The sequence below is a fragment of the Pleurodeles waltl genome, chromosome 7, assembly GCF_031143425.1.
Source record: "Pleurodeles waltl isolate 20211129_DDA chromosome 7, aPleWal1.hap1.20221129, whole genome shotgun sequence".
In the NCBI taxonomy this organism is placed as follows: Eukaryota; Metazoa; Chordata; class Amphibia; order Caudata; family Salamandridae; genus Pleurodeles; species Pleurodeles waltl.
In genome coordinates this window covers 1,394,040,951-1,394,061,175 of record NC_090446.1, presented here as the reverse complement: position 1 = coordinate 1,394,061,175, position 20,225 = coordinate 1,394,040,951, and the positions used below count along the sequence as shown (strand labels likewise).

At 47.1% G+C, this 20,225-nt stretch overlaps 1 protein-coding gene across 1 annotated transcript in view; it reads right to left on the bottom strand.

Annotated features, from left to right (window-relative positions):
• The window catches only part of SHANK1 (SH3 and multiple ankyrin repeat domains 1), a 1,404,784-nt gene that overhangs the window by 81,831 nt on the left and 1,302,728 nt on the right, over nt 1-20,225 (bottom strand). The window lies entirely within an intron of this gene.

The window sequence follows — 20,225 nt, the reverse complement described above, 5'->3', positions numbered from 1 at the left end:
CCGGGTGCTGCCGGAGGGCCGCGGGGCCCGTGCCCTGGGGATTGCGCCGCATCGGAGTGCTAGCGCGAGGCCCCTCACCTGGGACGGGGTTGCTGTCGCGGCGCGGGAGGACTCAGAGCGCCCGGCGCCACGCGACCTACAGTGCAACGGCGGCGCTGGGACTCCTCAGCCTGCGGGGCTCCCTCCCCAGCAGGGTCATACTCCTCGACGATCTTACCGGACCGCAAAAGTAACTGTAACTGTGGCCCCCCATGGCGCTGGAACACGACTTTTGTCACGAGCACAGCCTGATGGATCAGAGGCCCTTAAAGGCACACTCACCTTAAAGAAGTAGACGCCCTGGGTGCTGTGGTGTCGAGGGGGCGCCCAGGCCGGCTGGTTAGACGGGGGGCTGTACCCCATTTGGCGACACTGATCGGGTCGCAGCGTGCGGGGGCTCGATCTTCCCCCCTTTTAGGCCTGGTCATGCGAAGTGGGCAACGGTGAAGTGGGAAGGCTGAAAACTCTACCCATGACTTTCCTGCATGGGCGGATGCATGGCGTTGCCCCCTGGCCCTCGCCGACGCTTTCAACCTCGGCCGGCGCCAGCGCCGTGGTCCCACGGCGCTCACTGAAAATCTCAACGGGCGCACCAACTGCCTTACCCGCACGCTGCAAGCTTCACACCCTGTTCGCATCGGCATTCTGGCATTGAGCTGGGCATCTGGGCTCTACTGGCGGAGAGGTCGGAGACAGGATGGTGGTTCTTGGCGGAACGAGTGCCCCATCCGGGCTGCACTGAGCGGCCAGAAGCGGACCATCACCGGACATCTGTTGACAATATTGGCACTGACACTGCTTTTCACCTGGAATCCCCGGGAGCACTGGGTATTGAGCTGCCCCCTCTGGCGAGGAGTACCACACATGGCATCTAGCCCATCCAGGATCTGTGGTCTATCGAGAGCGGTGTGAGCCACCTGGCGTGGATCAGTTAGATACCAACTGGGGCCAAAACAACAAGACGGAGTGGGTAAACGGTGAATCTAAACCAACGCCAATATCAGAAAAGGACACGCAACCCCCTCCTGACTCACAGTCTAAGCGAACTAAAGGACGAGCTGAAGGAAGCTCGAAGTCGTGGGCGATCGCTCCCGGCAAACAACTGACCGGTAAAGTTGGCGTAACACACTATTGTAGAATAGCGCGGAAATCATGGTCAAACCAAAACACCCCAAGACGGGGTCCACTGGAGAAGGTGATCCTCCCCAACGGTCCTGCCATGGGGACTCGCAATCGCTTACACAGCTACAGTTGAATGAAACATTACGCACGCACTCCCTTCAATTCGATAAAATTATGCAAGCAATAATGGACACTAAATCCTCGTTAGAGGGGAAAATAGACGCTGCAGTACAGGAAGTCTCATTGCTGCGAGCTGACCACCGCAAATTAACTGGTAGGGTACACGACACTGAAACGTCACTGAAAACTATTCAGCCCGTAGTGGAAGAAATGAGAACTAGAATGCAAAAAATGGAACTAGACATAACTCAGCTTCAACGTAGGGCTGAGGAAGCTGAGGGTCGTTCCAGACGGAATAATATCAGATTCCTCGGAATCCCTGAGAGAATCGAACTTCCTAAGGCAGAGGTGTCCTTAGAGGCCTGGTTGAGGAACACACTTAAAGAGCAGTACCCCACCACAACACCGGTGATTGAAAGAGCACACAGAATCCCGGGCAGGCCACCTAGGCCGGGAGCACCGCCCTGAGCACTAATAGCTAGTTTCTTGAATTATAGGGATAGAGACTTGGTCCTTCAACACTTCAGAACGGCTGACCAGATCATGATGGAGAACAGCAGGGTAACAGCCTACGATGATTACACAATGGAGGTACAAAGTAGGAGAATCGCGTACAGCAAGATCAAGCAGCTGCTACGAGAGAAAGGCATCACTTACTCCCTCATGTTTCCAGCACGACTGCGCATCCTTACGGACGAGAAAACCTTAATGTTCCCCACTCCTGAAGAAGCATGGACCTGGATACATGCTAAGGGATTGGCCGACCCAGCCGGGGATGACGCGGTTTCCGGTGAGTGGTCCATAGCTAACTCCAGAAAAAAGAAAAAAAGCACCAAAACATCTGCCCGCCCCACAAAAGCGCAAATGGCATTGGACCGTGCGCAAATATTAAAAGACACAAATTCATTCGCCCGTGGGATGCTTGACTCAAGGAGTGAAACAGACACCAATGACACTGCCTCACATGGGGGAGATACAAGCCCATCCCCCTCCCCGTTGCGGGTGGGTCCGGACCTCACGCCGCGATTGGCAGACGAACTTTAAAGGGGTGGAGTTGCCATTCGTGGCCCCTCGCCGTCGGCGTCAGCAACTAAGGTGCTGCATGACACCAACATCGGGACCCTCGCCCCGAGATCCACAGTGAATAACAGCTATTAATATGAGTAACCACAACTGAATCCTCGTAAACTGTACAAAGGCGAATGGGTCTGCAGAAGAGTGAAATATCCTTCAGGTGGGCCACCCAAGGGCTAGACATCAAGTGATCCACGATCCCCCACACCTGAACGGTATCTGAATGGAACTGTCTTCTTTGGAAGCCATCTTAGCACCGGTTGTGCCACTTTATTTAACGGACGTATACAGTCCGTAATATCCTTTTGGTTGTTATATCTATCTCTTTCTTTTCTATCTTTAGCCCACTATGGGCTTACTCCTCTCTCACTGATGCTGGGGGGCTGGGGTGGGGGGGCTGAGAGCCGGGGGGGGGGGGGGCCTGGGGTGGGGCTGGGGAAGTGGGAAGAGGTGGGCGTGATGGGTACAGATCAGATAGTTCCCTGCGCCTAACCATAACACATTGAATAAGACACCTAGTTATAACCTCATAACTTGGAATGTGAAGGGCATGGCCGGGACTAGCAAACGTCATAGAATACATGCGTACCTAAAACGCCACCACATACATATAGCAATACTACAGGAAACACACATTACACCCACAGAGGCTGCTCGGCTAGAAAAGTGCTGGTTGGGCTCAATATATAGCGCTGGCGATTCCTCCTTCGCCAGAGGGGTGCTGGTTTGGATAGCGCCAGGTGTCCCTTATACAATACAACACTGCACAAAAGATAAGGAGGGCAGGTTTATACAACTAAGGGGCTTACTGGATGGGGAGGAACTTGTGATAAATGGACTATATGTACCGAACATCAAGCAAGGTGAATTCTTACAAACCAAGACCTCTCAATTAACCAATGATCTAACGTCATCATGCATATGGGGGGGGGACATGAACTGTGTCCCACATATAGATAAGGATAGATCACATCCCCCGCTAGTGGCTGCTCCAATAATGAAAAACTCCCAAATGCTGGGCGCATGGATGGAAGAATGTCGACTGATCGACATATGGAGACACATGCATCCACACGAAAATGTGTACTCCTATTATTCCCCAGTACACTTATTACATACCCGTATAGACCTCATCCTCACCTCACAGAATATAACGCGTAAAATAACAAGAGCGGAGTACTCCACTAGGGTAATCTCGGACCACTGCCCACTCATAGTACAAATAATTTGGGGAAGGCCCCGCTCATGCATTCCCACCTGGTGACTGCAAACGCAATTATTACAAGCCCCCCTTTTAGGACGGACATTGCTACACACATCTCAGCATATTTCACATCGAATGAAGGGACGGCCACCTCAAGAGCCATCGAATGGGATGCACATAAGACAGTCATAAGAGGGGTATGCATATCAACCACAGTGGGAGTCCGGCAAACGCTAATGCGTGAACTCCGAGCATTGGAACAAGAAATTCAAATAGCTGAGGGCGAGTTTACTAAAGATGCCACAACAGTGACTAAGCTCACTAACTTGCGCACTAAATGGTCCGAGACAGACAGTCGCCTCGGACACTTCGACTATCGACATCATATGGCCCACACGCATGCGGAGGGCGACAGATCCGGTAAACTATTAGCGTGGCTCATAAAGAGTGAACACCGGAACGCCCCTATAGGCGCTATCCGCCTGGAGACAGGTCGTATAGTCATTACTCAGGTTGAGATAAATAATGCCTTCAAAGAGTATTATAGCTTGTTGTACCAGGCACGGCCTCCACCCACTAAGACCCATTTAGAAGAATTCTTCAGCGATATAACTCTAAGCAGCCTAACAGCTGCTCAAACTATAGAACTGGACAGCCCAATTGAGATAGCTGAAATCCAACGTGCGCTGCTTCAGTTGACACATGGCAAAGCACCCGGCAGCGATGGCATTCCCATAGAATACTACAGCACGTTCCAATCTCAGATTCTAGCCCCAAATCTAGCAATGCTAAAGGAAGCGCTGGAACGGGGCCAGCTCCCTGAAACATGCCGTGAGGCTTTGATAGCAGTTTTACCAAAGGCAGGCCGTGATCCCTTAGATGTTCGCTCATACAGGCCATTATCACTACTAAACACCGATTGCAAATTACTCGGAAAAATACTAGCTAACCGCCTGCTTCCCTATGTGTCAGAGCTGGTACACCAGGATCAGGCAGGCTTCATTCCCGGCCGCAAAATAGTAGCTAACCGCCTGCTTCCCTATGTGTCAGAGCTGGTACACCAGGATCAGGCAGGCTTCATTCCCGGCCGCAACACATTCAGCAATATCAGGAATTTACTGCGTTTAATGAGAAACTCCCCAGTAGAGGGCAGACACCAGGTGGCAGTATCATTGGACATAGAAAAAGCATTTGATACGCTGGGTTGGCCTTTCTTAACAGAAACACTCATGCGGATGGGGTTCGGGCAAGTGTACATTGGTTGGGTGAGAACATTATACACTGACCCAACGGCTACGGTTAAGACGGGTGATACAGTCTCCGAAAAATTCAACATTGGTAGGGGCACCAGACAGGGATGCCCGCTTTCACCACTATTATTTGCATTAGCCATTGAGCCTCTGGCCGCCCGCCTTCGCATAATGGCCCCCACGTGGGGTGTCTTGGATGGCCAGAGGCACCAGATAGTATCCTTATATGCGGATGATGCGCTGATCTTCCTACGAGATCACGTGAGAGCCCTGCCGGGTCTGCTGGAGCTCCTGGGAAAATTTAGCTTGGTTGCCGGACTAACAGTGAATTGGACAAAATCCTGCATATTCCCTATGCGCCCGGTCCCTGAGGCACTGAGAACACCGACGGGTCCGGGAGGCTTGAAATGGTGCTATACAACATTTAAATATTTAAGGGTAAACATATACCATGACAGTCTAGATCTCAGAGATGGTAACCTCGGCCAAGTGGTCAGATCAACGAGGGGCTCCCTGCCCTTCTGGTGCTCACTCCCACTGTCTCCTATGGGCAGAGTAGCTATCGCAAAGATGATAGTGTTACCCCGACTACTCTATTATTTTATGGCGCTACCCTTAATACTTCCGTGCTCCTTCTTTAAACTACTGAATACCTTACTAACGGACTTAATATGGGGCAATGGCCGCAGACGCGTTGCATTAACAAAGGTCCTCCTATCGCTTAGGTCGGGGGGACTGGGCGCCCCCAGATTTGAAGCGTACTACGCAGCTGCCCAACTACAATGGATATCCACATGGGTTGGTAACCCAACCGGGCCCGAAACTCAGAGGGTGTTGCAGGATCTTGAAGGCACGGAGATAATGCAATACCTCATGAATCGTACTGATCCAGTGAATACTAGCAGTGTGCTGCTACACACTGCACACTGGGCCTGGGGCCGATACGCGTTGCAAAACGCAAAAGTCCCGCAGTACTCACCGAGGATCCCACTGCTGGCCCAACCGACATTAGCAAAAATAGCAGCCAAAGTGCGCCTGAATACATGGAGAAGCAGGGGCATACTTACACTAGGTGACATCTACCAGGACGGGCAACTTCAAACCTATGAAGCGTTGGCTGATAGGTTTGCGCTCGGCCGGGGGGGGTTTCATAGCTTACGGTGCAGTTCGCCACGTAGTGAGAGAGTGCTGGAGTAAAGGCAGCTTGGAACCGGATACCTCCCATCTGCTGCACGAACTGCTGGGAAGCATAAACACCCCAAACATATCACCGCAAACATGCCCCAGATGCGACACAGAAGAGGCCACATTCTACCACATTCTACCACATTCTACCACATGACATGGGAATGCCTCCCGATCCGGAACACATGGATAGAGATAATAACGTTGCTAGCGGAATGGACAAACACTACATTATCCCCTACTCCGGAGGTGTGCCTACTGGACATAACACCTCACCCCAAGAAACGCAAATGCACATATAAATGCATTGCCTTGGCACTGGTGCTGTATAGACGCCTGATCGCCATGAAGTGGAAAGCCCCCGGTGCCCCCAGGGTGGCCCAGTGGCGCGAAGAGGTAATACGATGGACCAAAGCAGAAACACAGACATTGCAGAATCTACTGGATAGGGGTATACTAGTTAAAGGCCTGGAGGTTTGGAACTCGTTTTTGACAGCAGTAGAAAAAAAAGACGATGTGCGTCCTCCCTGAACAAATGATAGGAGAGATTTGACATCATCGCAGTGGCCAGTGTAACATTAATATGTGGGGCATTCGGGGCATGCGAGTGAGAGGGAGGGGGGAGGAAAAAGGAATAATATAAAGAAAAAAAATAATAAAAAAAATAAAGAAAAAATAATAATAATAAAAAAAATAAAAAAAATAATAATAATAATAATAAAGTAAATGAACCAGTATAAAATTGCGACGTCTTCTGCGCTTCCCCCTGGGCGCATTACGGGAGCCTTGTGGTGTGCTGGGGGGTACTAGGGTTGGGAGACCTTGGACCCCTCTGGTTCCCTCCTGCTGCGTCCTGTCCCTCATGAATAGCGCTCCACGGCCAGTGGTGGGCTGGTCCCCTGTGGTCGTGGGGTGGCCTGGCTGTGTGCTGATGAGTCGTAACGCGTGGAGGTTCGCGCAAATGTCATGCATGCCTCATGTGGATTGCCTCCTGACCCTCCCTGAGACTGGTTCCTCACCCTCCTGGGCCCTTCCTCTCCTCCACTGTCGGTCCCCTCCTTCTCCCCCACCGTTGCGTGTCTACCGGAGCCTACTCAGCGTCTATCTTACTTTCTTTTCTCTATGCTTCTTGTCTCTTGAACAATTTCGCACATGTTTAATACAACTCGTACGTGAACGTGCAACTTGCGGAGCCCTATCCGGGTGTTGTTACACGCATGCGAGATTTGCGTTTTGCTCATACGTAATAATTATATGTGTAATGCACGCTGAAACATAATGTAATAGTTTGTATTCTACTTCAATGTGGCCACTTGGCAGATAAAACAATAAAAATATATTTAAAAAAAAAAAAAGGTTGGTGAAGAAAAAAGGACAGGTGCCTCACCTAATAACACGAGAAAGGACTCAAAAAGGCTTCAGAGAGAAACTGGTGAAGAACAACTGAGAGTCAGGGAGAACATTTTGGAACAGGCAGTAAACAGAGTAGGCACTTGATCAGTTCTCTGAAGGCCATGTAATCATCAACACAGTCTAGCAGATGCTGTGGTTGGCTGCCACACACAAAACAAAAAAGGCAATCTCTAGTGTAAACATACAAAGGGTACAAGTTCAATGGAAAATGTGTGCAGAAGGTGTGGCAAGACCACTGTCAAAAGAAAGAAGTATGGCAGAGTGTTGGGCAGTACCTACTATGACATCACTACAAAACCGCTCCAGGAAGAAGAGTGTGGCACCTACAGAGAAGGGGGAGTTTCTTCAGGCCTAAGGTAGTCAAAAAGTAGGTGTCGGAGCTAGACAGGCAGGAAAGATGCAGGAAGTGGGGGTGTCCAGGTCTGAGCAAGTGGATGTTATTAGGGATGCGAAGCAAAGCTGTATTCGAAAACAGGAAGAGAGTCCTTGGGTTAGAGATAGAGACCACTCTACACTGACTTTTGGCACGCCCTGCTCCTTGACTCACACCAAATTGTGAGTTACGAAATCAAGAGATTACAGAATGCCACCTACAGATCAGTGTGCACAAATAGAAATAATTCCCCAGACTAAGTAATAGTTGAGTGCAGGAGAGGTGAATGTGCTGTAGAGGTGTAAAATCTGATGAACACAAGCATTGCGTTTTAGATGGTGGAGTAAGATTTAAGGGTAAATGAATACTTTCAGTTGGAACTTTTATAATGGTCGGAAGGGAGAAAAAACAAGAATGCTTTGGGTTGCAGAGATAGTTGTTGGGGATGGTAAAGTTGTTAGTCCAAAATAGATCAGGCAAAATACTGACACAGATTAGCACGAGAAATTAACCCACAAAAATAAGTGATGGGAAAGAAACAGTATTCAGTGGGTGTCCCCAAAGGATTCCTCACAGATAAATTAATGTTGATCCAACCAGAGCAGAAGATCGTATGCTGAAAAAATAGGAAGGCAGTGAAAAAGACATAGAAAGTGAAGACTGCAAAAAAAAATCAGATATCAGAATTACAAAAATGTTAGAGGAATTAAAAAGAGAGTTTGGCACAGCTGTTTAAGCTACCATCTAAAGCCATGACACAGAACGATGGGAAGACGGAAGAAAGGAAAGGAGTTAGCCCGCAAAGAGGTAAATATTTGGTGAAATATCTGGGCTTCATAAGTAAAGTCTAAATAATATTCAGAGGCTAGTTAAGAGGAAGATTATTTCAGAAAGGAAAAGAGACCTTTCATACTTGGTGAGGAAAAATCCATATGGTTTTGTGGTTCCAACAATGGTTATCAATAAGGTCAGCAGAGACATTGCAAAATACCATGTATTTGCTAAGCCCTGTGTCCTGGGTGTAACCTGGTGGTTTAAGTTCTAGGGGCTTCAGACATCTTCCTCATGATCTACACGGTACAGCCCATTATTAGGACTTTTAGTTTGTGACGTCTTTGGCTACTCATCATACCATCTTAAGGCGCACACTAGGGGTATCTAAAGGTTTGAGGCATTTGGGTCACAGGGGATAAAGTCATTTGATTAGATACGTGGTTGGACTCAGCACATCTCTGTGTAATTACTTTTTTTCATACACTACTCACTCCTCATTTCTTATTTGCAAGCTTGGCTGCAGATTTCCAAAGTGATCATCACCTATCAACCGTCATGTAAGACAATTCTTTGTCTGTAAGACTACTTGCCAAATTGGCAAGAGTTCAGTTCTAAGAAGCTTTCCACATAAGATGCCAGGATGTAATTGCGACAGTCATGCTGCTGGAATATATCTCCTGCTAAATGAAAGTAATGAGACATTTAATTTGTAAATTTTGATTGAGAAATGTAAAGTCAGACTTTAATTATGATGTATGCTTGTAGCAGTTTTGGGATTTGCAATATCATCTGAATGAACCAGCCAAATTCATGTAGGATATACACTGCTAACTGGAAAGCTCAATATTCCACACCTTCAATAATCCCACTCAGCAGAAGGTTTGAAATGTCTGCAAAGGTAGTGTTTCATCTTAATGAGGAAGCTCACAGCTGGTGCTGTGTGTTGTATGGTTAGGGAAAAGAGATTTTTTTTATAGTAGGAAACACATCATCCTGCCACCAAGGTAGGAGGCGCAAGTTTGGGAAATGGGTTAGGACTAGTTTAGGACTAACCATCAATAAACTGGATATATGCATTAGGCACAGTGTTTGTTCCAATACAGAGGAGAACCCGTTTTGAGCTTAAAAGGGGGACTTTCGTGACTGCCACCAACACAGATCCTCCCTGGGTGCTAGAGAACAAGAGGACACCTTGCTTGTGATTTGTTTTTCTGTGTCCATGACTGGGTTTCAGACCATACAGACTTTTTGTTCCCTCTCCTGAGAACAATTTGTCTGCCATAAGATCTTGTTACACAAAGCATTGGCGGTGAGGAGAACTGACAAGCCTGGCTGTTGGAGGAACCCTGAGCACTTGAGAGGTTGCTACAAGGATCATCGATGAGGAGGAGCTACTCCACAGGAAGCCACTGGGTAGACAGCCTGAACAAACAGACTGGTTTAGAGGAAGCAATGGGTAGGGAGGTGGATTGAACAGTTGTATCTGCAAAATATTTTTGAGGGAAGGAAACATATTTACAAGAACCTTTGAGCCCACTCTGTATAAAGACTAAATAAAAAAATATTTGATAGATGTGCCTCAGAAGATGCAGAAAAAGAAAGTTTCAAGTGACTCATCGTCTCTCCTGGGAGGGTCAGTGAACTACTTTAGATGTGAAAAGCAACATTTCAATATTTATTGCAGCACTGACTATAGGGCTCCGCTGATATGGAATTTATGCACAAAGCAAAGAAGACAAAGTATGATCTGAAATTAGATTTTGACTATAGCAGGCATACTCAAATGCATTTAGAATGACAAATGTTTGTGGGCAAAACAATGGACATGTGATATAAGTTGCAGATCCTCTTTTTGAACATTTTAGCACATTTCTGGAATGGGCTTTAACGATCAGTCCATATCCCAGATTCTGCAGCTAATGTATTACAGATCTAGACATTACTTCTTTACAAAACTCAGTGTCATGTGCAATGTGAGTTTTTGTTTTTTACTGAGGTAGCATAGACCTTCGGAGTCTACCTCATTTAAGACTGCTAACATCTCAACCACAAGAGAAAACTGTCTGGTTTTGTATTTTTGTGGGAAGCAGAATAAAGGGTAAACTGCATTTGGTGGGAAAAGGAGGTAAACACATGGATTCAAGCTGGCAAAACATAGTGGTCAAAAAGTTGTTAAACGTTTTATCAAAGATGTGTTAGTAGTCATAGGTAGTGTGTGTTCATCATAAATAGAAAATCTTGGATGCAGTTATGAAAAATATTACTGTATCAGGAGGGAATAGTTTCTTACCTGTAACTTCAGTTCTCTCGTAGGGGAATTTCCATTATGGTCATAAGCACTGAACAGCCCCGCCCATGCCCCTGGAGCACCTCTTCACAATATATCCTCTTAAGTGGAGATGTTTGCCTTCCTTTGGTAAGACCTGCAGAGTAACTTAAGAGATAAAGTCATAATGCAGCCTATAGGAGACGGCTACAATGGCCCAATTCGTCATCTTTAATTCAAAAAAGTGCCAGAAGATTAACTATTTGTATTAAATTTGATGGTGGTTTAGTACAGAAACAGCATAAATGTCTTTCACAAACCCTTTTTTGGGGTGACAGAAAGATGAAGCAAGCCAGGACAGTGTAGCCCCATAGGCTGCCATTATATGAGTGAAAATAGAGGCTGTGCCTTTACGAAGCTAGAGACCATCATTATCTCATGATGCTGAGCAGGTGAGAGTTGCTTCAGTTGTTTTTTTAAGGCGAAATGCGTGTGATGACACTTTAGAGGATTGATACATTTTGTCCTGTCCACCAGGGAGGAAGGAGGGTTGCTTATGACTATAATGGAAATTCCCCTACGAGAGAACTGGAGTTACGGGTAAGAAACTATTCCTTCTCTTGTAGGGGATTTCCATTTATAGTCATAAGCACTGAGTAGAGTAGCAGGCCCATCCCTGCCTAAGGTGGTGGAGAGGACAGGAAACAATGCCCTTTCAAGCAAACAGATTCCTAAGGGAGGCCTGTCCTACTTCAGCGTCTGCTTTGGTGTTTGAATCTAAGCAATAGTGCTTGGTAAGTGTATGGACAGATCTCTAGGTGGCTACTTTGCAAATCTCTGGGATAGGGATATTTCTTAACAAAGCAGTTGTACCCGCTTTACCCTTAGTGGAGTGTGCTTTAGGCTTACCTGATAGCGTTTTATTCGCCTTTTGATAACATAAGAGAATGAAAGAAACAATCCATTGGGGAATGGACTGTTTAGAAGAGGCCAAACCCGTACGGACCGGACCATAGTTGATAAATAGTTGGTTCAACCTACGTATGTCTAGTGTCTTATCTAAGCAGAATTTTAAAACTCTTCTAACATCCAAGGAATGGAGATATCTTTCCGCTGGAGTAGAGGGATTCTGAAAAGATGTTGGAAGAATATGGTCTGATTTACATGAAAATCCTAAATAACCTTAGCGAGAAACTTCAGGTGAGTTCTCATAACTACTTTGTTGGAGTGGAAGACTGTATATGATTTGTGAGAACAGAGTACCTGGATTTCACTAATCCTGCCAGCCAACATTATAGCTACAAGGAAAGATGTTTTCCAGGAAAGGTATTTGCAGGGATGCTCTGAGAATAGGTTCTAAAGGATCCTGAATTAGACAGGAGAGTACAATATTAAGCTCCTAGGGCGGAGAAGGACTCCTAATTGGAAGTAAAACCTTTTTCAAACCCTCTAGAAAATCCTTGATGACTGTGATTCTGAAAAAAGAGGTTTGTGAAGGACATTTTCTGTAAGCTGTAAGGGCTGCCAAGTGAACCCTTTTAGAAGAGAACTGCAAGCCAGATTTTGCCAGATGGAGTAAGTATGGCAGTATAATGTCCTCCTGGCAAGAAGTGGGGTTCACGTTCTTGGAGGAACACCAAATGCAGAATCTCTTCCACTTGAAGGCATATGTGGAACAGGTGGAAGGTCGCTTAGCCTCTTTGAGAATGTCCAAGCACTCCTTTGGCAGATTCAAGTGTCCAGACTGTACTATCTCAGGAGCCAGACCGCTAAATTCAAGGAGGAGAGATTGGGATGCAGTACCTGGCCTTGGAACTTCGTCAGGAGGTCTATCCTGCATGGTAGCCTGAGATATGAATGGATAGAACGGTGAAGAAGGTCTGTGAACCACCTTTGGCATGGCCACTGGAGCTATTAGGATCGTCTTGGCTCTCAAGTAGGGCAGCTTGATGAGAACTGCTGGTATTAGGGGAATCACTGGAAAAGCATAAAGAAATTTGCTGGACCAGTCGATCCATAGGGCATTCCCCAGTGTCCCTGGTTGGTAACACCTTGAGGCGCAGCACTGGCATTTTTTGTTGGAAGGTGTGCCCCACGGATAAATTAAGTCCTGAACGACGTCATTGTGCAAAACCCACTCGTGATTTTCTTGTAGAATCCTGCTGAGTGAGTCTGCCTGAACATTTTGTGCACCTGGAAGATGTGTAGTGATGACTGTCAGATTCCTGGCTAACAGCCATTTCCATATTGTCTGGACTTCGAGTGAAAGCGCTCTGGACCTCATCCCTCCCTGCTTGTTGAGATAGTACATGGTAGTCATATTGTCCATTTGTACAAGTAGCAGGTGGACAGCTTGTAGCTCCAGGAGACTGATGAAGTATGTGGAGTCTGACCAGATGCCCAGGATTTGGAGGTTGTCCATGTGAGCCCCCCAGCCTAGAAGTGAGACATCCATTACTATTATTTGTGGAGGAACCTCCTGATGAAAAGGCATCCCCAAAGCTGGTTCTTTGGGGAGCACCACCACTTCAGAGATAGCTTTGCGTGAAAAGATAGTGTAATCCTGTCCTCCCAATTGCACGTCAGCTGGTTCCACTGGTCCCCAAGACATTCCTGCAATGGTCGCATGTGGAGATGAGCATTCGGTGTGAGGAAGATGCAAGATGCCATCGAACCCAGGAGAGAGGGTACTGTTCGCACTGCTGGGTGGCAAGCCGTTATGAGAGAGTGACATTTCCAAAAGATTGATAAACGCCTCTCCTCCAAAGGATACACTCTTGCCTGTAATGTGTCGATGCTTGCCCCTAGGTAGTGCTGTGTCTGAACCTGGTCACAATTTGACTTGCTGACATTTACTTGTAGGCCTAATCTTTTGAGGCGACTGCAAGTACAGTGATAATGAAGCTGAGCTTCTAGAGAGGTGGACCCCTTGATCAGCCAATCGTCTAGGTAGGGGTAGACGAATATGTTGTTTTTCCTGAGATGGACAGCCACCACTGCTATGCACTTTGAGAAAATTCTGGGTGCTAACTTGAGACCAAATGGAAGGAATTTGTATTGGTAGTGATCTTGACCTACAACAACCTCAAGAACTTTCAGTGCTTTCCGGCAATTGGGATGTGCAAGTATGAGTTTTGAAGGTTGATGGAACAAAGCCAATCCCCATGGTGTGGCTGGCGATAAATTTGGTGTAAAGTCAGCATCCAGAACTTTTCTTGTCAAATCCACTTGTTGGCTGTTTTGAGGGCGAGAATGGGTCTGAATTGGTTTGTTTCTTTCTTTTTGACAAGAAAGTACCTGGAATAGATTCCAGTTCCTCGCTGGGGAGGAGGAACGGGCACCACCGCCTGCTTTTGTAAGAGGATAGTTACCTCTGCTTGTAATTGTGAGATTTGGAATTTGGATGGTTTCAGCGGAATGGACGGTGGAGGGGTGGTGGATATGTGACAGTATCCATTTCGAACAATATTCAGAGCCCAGATTTCTTGAGTGATGTTTTGCCACTCTGTTAGATAACAATGGATGCTTCCCATTATTGGAGTGGGTAACGGAAAAGGGGGAAATAAAGATTATGGGTTTTGACCTGGATGGATGTTTGCCTTCTTGGGCAGGCTGCTGGGTAGATCTTCCCCTAGACTGTTTCTGTGGTATGACTGGTAAAGTTGTTTGTGCTGTTGTTGTCTGCTTTGACGTCCTTGATGCCAGTGAGGGGTTTGAACCCTCAGGGAATAGGTGCGGTGTTGGTATGGGGGAAATATTTTATTTGTTCCCTGGGTCTCTCTAAGCTAACTGCCTTTAATGTGTCCATCTCAGCCTTCATCCTAGCCATTTCGCTGTCTGTATGACTTCAAAATAGTGTGGAGCCGGAAAAAGGAACATTTATTCTTCTCTGTTGGGCTTCTGGTTTTAGACTAGTAAGACGGAGCACCAAAAAAGTCTCCGGAGAGCAACTCCGTGGCAGTACTTGTGTGCTACTAAAATGGATGAGTCTGCTGCAACACTGATAATCTGGTTGGATACCATCTGGGCTTTATTTAGGATTTCCATAAAATCCTCTCTGTTATCCCTGGGAAGATGCTTGGAAAACGGTTGCATGGATTCCCACAGTGACCTATTGTATCTGCCTAGAAGGCCAGTGGCACTGGCCGCTTTCATGGAGGTTGCTGCGGAACTGCATACTTTTTGAACTACGGAATCCAACCTGCAAATCTCCTTATCTGGTGGTACTGTAGAGGTGGGAGTAGTGCCATGTTCTTTCCTCTCCGCTACTAAAATCACCGAATCTGGAGTAGAATCTATCCGGAGGAAAGCAGGATCTTGCTCCGGAGGGCGATACTTCTTTTGAAGTCTGGATGGTGCCAGTTTAACTGTGGCCAGAGTTAGGAAAAGATCCATGGCTAGTTCAAGGAGGCCTGGCACAAGTGGAAGTAGAGGTTGAGATGCTGTTCGGTGTTGAAGCATCAAAAAAATAACCGAAGTTGAAGAGGACAGAGTTGATATGGGTATATTTAGTTTTGATGTCGTCCACTGGTGAAACTCAGGCGGGTGGCGAGTGGAAGGGTGTATATCTCCCTGTTGAAGTTGGAGTATGTGTCAGTGGTCCTGTGGTGAGATCGGAAATGCGTGTGGAGAGAATGAGGACCATGGTGGTTAGACGATGAGTGTCTTGACCTATGTCGGTGCCTCATTGATGTGATGGCGTGACCTCGATCTTGATCTGGGAGTGACCCGTGGTAGTGGAAGTGGTGCCAGTGAAGTAGGCAGAATCACAGTTGGCTGAGGAGGTATCGACGGAGGCAGAGAAGGTGGAGGTGTAGGAGAAGGAGGAGGAGGATGATGAGATGAGGCTGGCACAGAACAAGGTTCAACCCTTGAAGAAGAGGAGTATGTCCTGGAATAGTCTAATTCAGGGGAGGAATAAATGTGTTTCTTCTTTTTTCTCGTCACCTGCAATGCTACAGATGGTGACAGACTTCTTGACGTTGATATTGTGTGTCTTGATATCAATCTCCTCTGATGCCTTGATATTGATCCACTTATTGATGGTGATCAACGGCTGCATCTTGAGGTTGATGTTGCCCTTGATAGTGATCTATGATGTTGTGTTGACGTCGACTGGGACCTTAATGGTGAGTTATGTCAACATCATGGTATTGTTGGATTTTCGACGGCGAACGGGTAGGCGCCATTTCTCTTATCGACTTTGATGCTCTCAACATCGACTGGGACTATTGTCTTTTCTGCACTGTCGTCTTCTTTCTGGAAGTAAGAGAGACATCTGGAAGTGCCCTGGTAGAGGACTGACCCTCTCCTCGCCCTGAGGTCCCACCAACAGATAAAGCTTGCTGCCTTTGACACTCCTCGGTGCCATGTAGCAGGATCTTCTCCTTGTTTCTTAGGGTTTGGCTGAAAAAAGTCTTGCAGTGTTGCCAAAACTCAGGAACATGACTTGAGGGAAAGCAATACATACTTTGTGGGGGTCTGTTTTGCCCTTCTTTCTCCCACAAGCAGGGCACTTGTCAAACAAGGATGGCATTTTGTTTGGCTAAACAAATTCACTTTTCAGTCAGAAAAATGAAGAATCTGTAGGAAGCTGGCCTGGTGTGTGGTGAGTACCTAAGGTATTATCACCTTATACCAGGTCCAGGTATCCCCTATTAGTGAGGTGTAGTCATTGTCTAGGAAGCCAGGCTCTCTAGAGGTAGTTGTGGATTAGCAGCCAAGACTTATCTAGGATACATGCAAAGCTTATGCAATACCACTGTAGTCACACGGCACATACACACATGAAAGAACCACACAGTATTACAAAAATAAAGGTACTTTATTTTAGTGACACAAATACTAAAATGCTATATAGGAAATACCCCAACTGGAGGTAAGTAAACAAACTATTATATGTTCAGAGCAGTCAGGAATTAGCATAGAATGAAACAGAAAACAGTGAAAGCAATAGTTAGTACTGAAGGCCTAGGGAGGGACCAAACCATATTCTAAGAAAGTGGAATGCGAAAGTTGGGCCCCCACCCAAGGAAGAAGATTCAGTAGAGGGGAGCTGGAGGAACTAGGAAACCCACAAGGTAAGTACCAAAGTGCCCCCCCAGCGACCAGGAGAAAAAGGTAAGTACCTGGTTCTCCCCAAACCCACCAAAAGTACTTCAGAGAAGGATATTCCAAGACCCAGACAAGACTGCAAGAAACCAAAGGTGGATCCTGGAAGAGGAAGATCTGGAAAAGAAGAGGACCAAGACCAGTTCACACTGGAGTGTCCAGTGGTGGTAGGAGACACTACCCACCCGTTTGTGGATCCAGGACCAGGTCGACGGTGGATGACGACAGTCAGCAGTGAGGCAATTGAGCAGCTGAAGAGTTCCTGGAGTGATGTTGTCGATGGCACACGCCGGAAGAAGGATTACAGTCGGTCAGTGCTGTGGAAAAACCAACAACTAGCCTTGGCAAAGACAAATGTTGTTGGAGAATAAATGCAGGGCCGCCTGGGACCAGCAAGGTCCAGGAGGACTCATCCAAGGAGGGGAGTCCCGGGTGACCCACAGCAGTAAGGAGAGTCACAAGAAGAGGTGGCAACCCCCACAGGCGATCTACAGGCAGCAAGCACAGAAGTCACAGAGAGGCCCATGCAGCACACCTAAAATGGAGTTACACGCTGCAGAAGGAGCACGCAGAGGGCTGTGCATCACAGAGATGAGTGCTGGAGGCTGGGGCTCCACAGAGCCTGAAGACCCCTTGGGGGAGATGCCAACAAGCCTTGGTAGCTGCAAGAGACGTGCTGCACGTGGGTATTGACCTGTGTCGTAAGGCAAGGACTTACTGTCTCCAAAGTTGGCAGAGAGGACCAAGGGACCACTCCAGACCACCACCTGTGATGCAGGATCCACGCAGCTCTGGAGGAGAGGAGATCCATGCAAACGGTCATCATTGCAGTTGGTGTCTGCGGATGCAGGGGAGTGACTCCTTCACTCCAAGGGAAATTTCTTCTTGCTTCTTGGTGTAGACTAAAGACTTGCAGCGCTCAGAGGATGCATAGCCGGGGAAATGTTGCAGTTGCTGGAAGGAGCCAGAGAAACAATGTTGCAGAGTTGTTGCTGTAGCTGCAGATTGTAGGTTACTGTGGTGTCCAGTTGCGGTTTCAGTGGCCAGAAGTAAACGTTACAGAAGAGTCCAGCTGGAGTCATGCACGTCGAATCTGAAGATCCACCCAAGAGAGAGACCCTAAATAGCTCTGGTGACCACCAATCAGGAGGGGGCTGTGGTGTCACCTGCATGACCTGGTCACTCAGATGCTCCCAGAGGCCCCTGCCCACCTTGGATTCAAGATGGCAGAATCAAGTAGCCACCTGGAGGAGCTGTGGGCACCACCCCTGGAGTGGTGATGGACAGGGGAGTATTTACTCCCCTTTCCATTGTCCAGTTTCGTGCCAGAGCAGAGACTGGAGGTCCCTGAACCTGTGCAGACTGTTTTATGCAAGGAGGGCACCAAATGTGCCATTCAAAGGATACCAGTGGCTTGGGGAGGCTACCCCTCCCAAGCCATGTGACACCTATTTCCAAAGGAAGAGGGTGTTACCTCCCTCTCCCAAAGGAAATCCTTTGTTTTGCCTTCCTGGGCTTGAGCTGGTCAAGCAACAGGAAGGCAGAAACACGTCTGAGGGGTGGCAGCAGCGTGGGCTGCCCAGAAAACCCCAGAAGGCTGATGGGAGCAATGCTGGGGATCCTCTAAGGAGCCCCAAGAGTGCATGGAATCATACAACCAATGATAGCAACTGTATTGGGGTATGATTTCAACATGCTTGATACCAAACATGCCCAGGCTCATAGTTACCATTATGTAGCTGGACAGAGGTAGTGACCTATGTCCAGAACACGGGTAACATGGCTTCCCCGCACTCACGAACTCCAGGAAAATGGAGTTGGAGTTCGTATGGGCACCTCTGCTAATGCAGGGGTACACTCACACACAGGTACCTGCACCCTACCCTCTGAGCTAGAAGAGCCTACCATAGGGGTAACTTACAGTGACCTGGTGCAGTGACCTGAAGTGAAAGGGTGCATGCACCTTTTCACGCAGGCTGCAATCGCAGGCCTGCAGACACATTTTACGTGGGCTCTTATGGGTGGCATAATACATGCTGCAGCCCATAGGGAACCCCTGGTGCCCCAATGCCCTGGGTACCTAGGTGCCATATAGTAGGGACTTATATGGGGGCACCAGTATGCCAAATGTGGGGGTGAGAGGGTGAAGTCCCAGCAACCAAATTTAGAGGGAGGGAGCACAGTCACTTGGGTCCTGGTTAGCAGGATACCAGTGAACACAGTCAAAACATACTGGCATCAAGCAAAAGTGGGGTTACCACGCCAAAAAGAGGGTACTTTCCAACAGAAATTTCTAAAGAGAAAAGAAAGCTGTTGAGTAAAACAGTTGACAACAAAATCTGTGAGGATTTTGTGGAGAAAAAACCTTTGAAAAGGTTGAGCTCAGTGCTCTAGGATCCTGTCAGCTGAAGCTGGAAGAAAGAACTAAAGCAACTGTCACCTGCTCAGCATCATGGGATACTCGTGGTCTCTGGCTTCTTAAAGGCACAGCCTCTATTTTTCTCATATAATAGCAGCCTATGGGCTACACTGTCCTGGCTAGCTTCATCTCTCTGTTACCCAAAAATGGGTTTGTGAAAGACATGTATGCTGTTTCTATACTAAAACACCATCACATTTTATACATATGTAATCTCCTGGCACATTTTTGAATTAAAGATGACGAATTGGGCCATTGCAGCCTTCTCCTATAGGCTGCAATATGACTTTTTCTCTTAAGTGACTTTGGCGGCCTTACCGAAGAAAGGCGAACATCTCCAATTAAGAGGATATATTGTGAAGAAGTGCTCTGGGGTTCCCACACATTAAAGGGACTATTCAGTGCTTATGACTATAAATGGAAATCACCTACAAGAGAAGGTTTATAGTTGTTAGACCAAAGAAATCAAATTGGATGAGAAAAGTAAAGTTCTAATGATTAGATGAAGAGTATGTGTGGATGCCACAATTGGTCTTATACTGGATGTAAATAATAGCTGATAGACGGGGAAGACAATTGATTATATAGCCTGAATGTGGTGGAAAAGACATTAAGTATCAGATTCCGGTGACAGTGAGAGGAGTGTTAGCATTGTAAGACCTTGGAGCTCAAACTTTAAAAATAAGAAAGTTGGCCCAAATATGTGTGGAGGGGTGGGACTGAATACATGTCAAACAGATGAAGAATGACATGGTACAGGGGCTGTCTAAAGCAATCGTTGGACCACAATGAGGCTAATCAGCAATCCTTCTATATGAGGCAAGACGTGATTGTATGTATCTCTTTGGTTATAGGCATAGACAAAATGGTTCAGA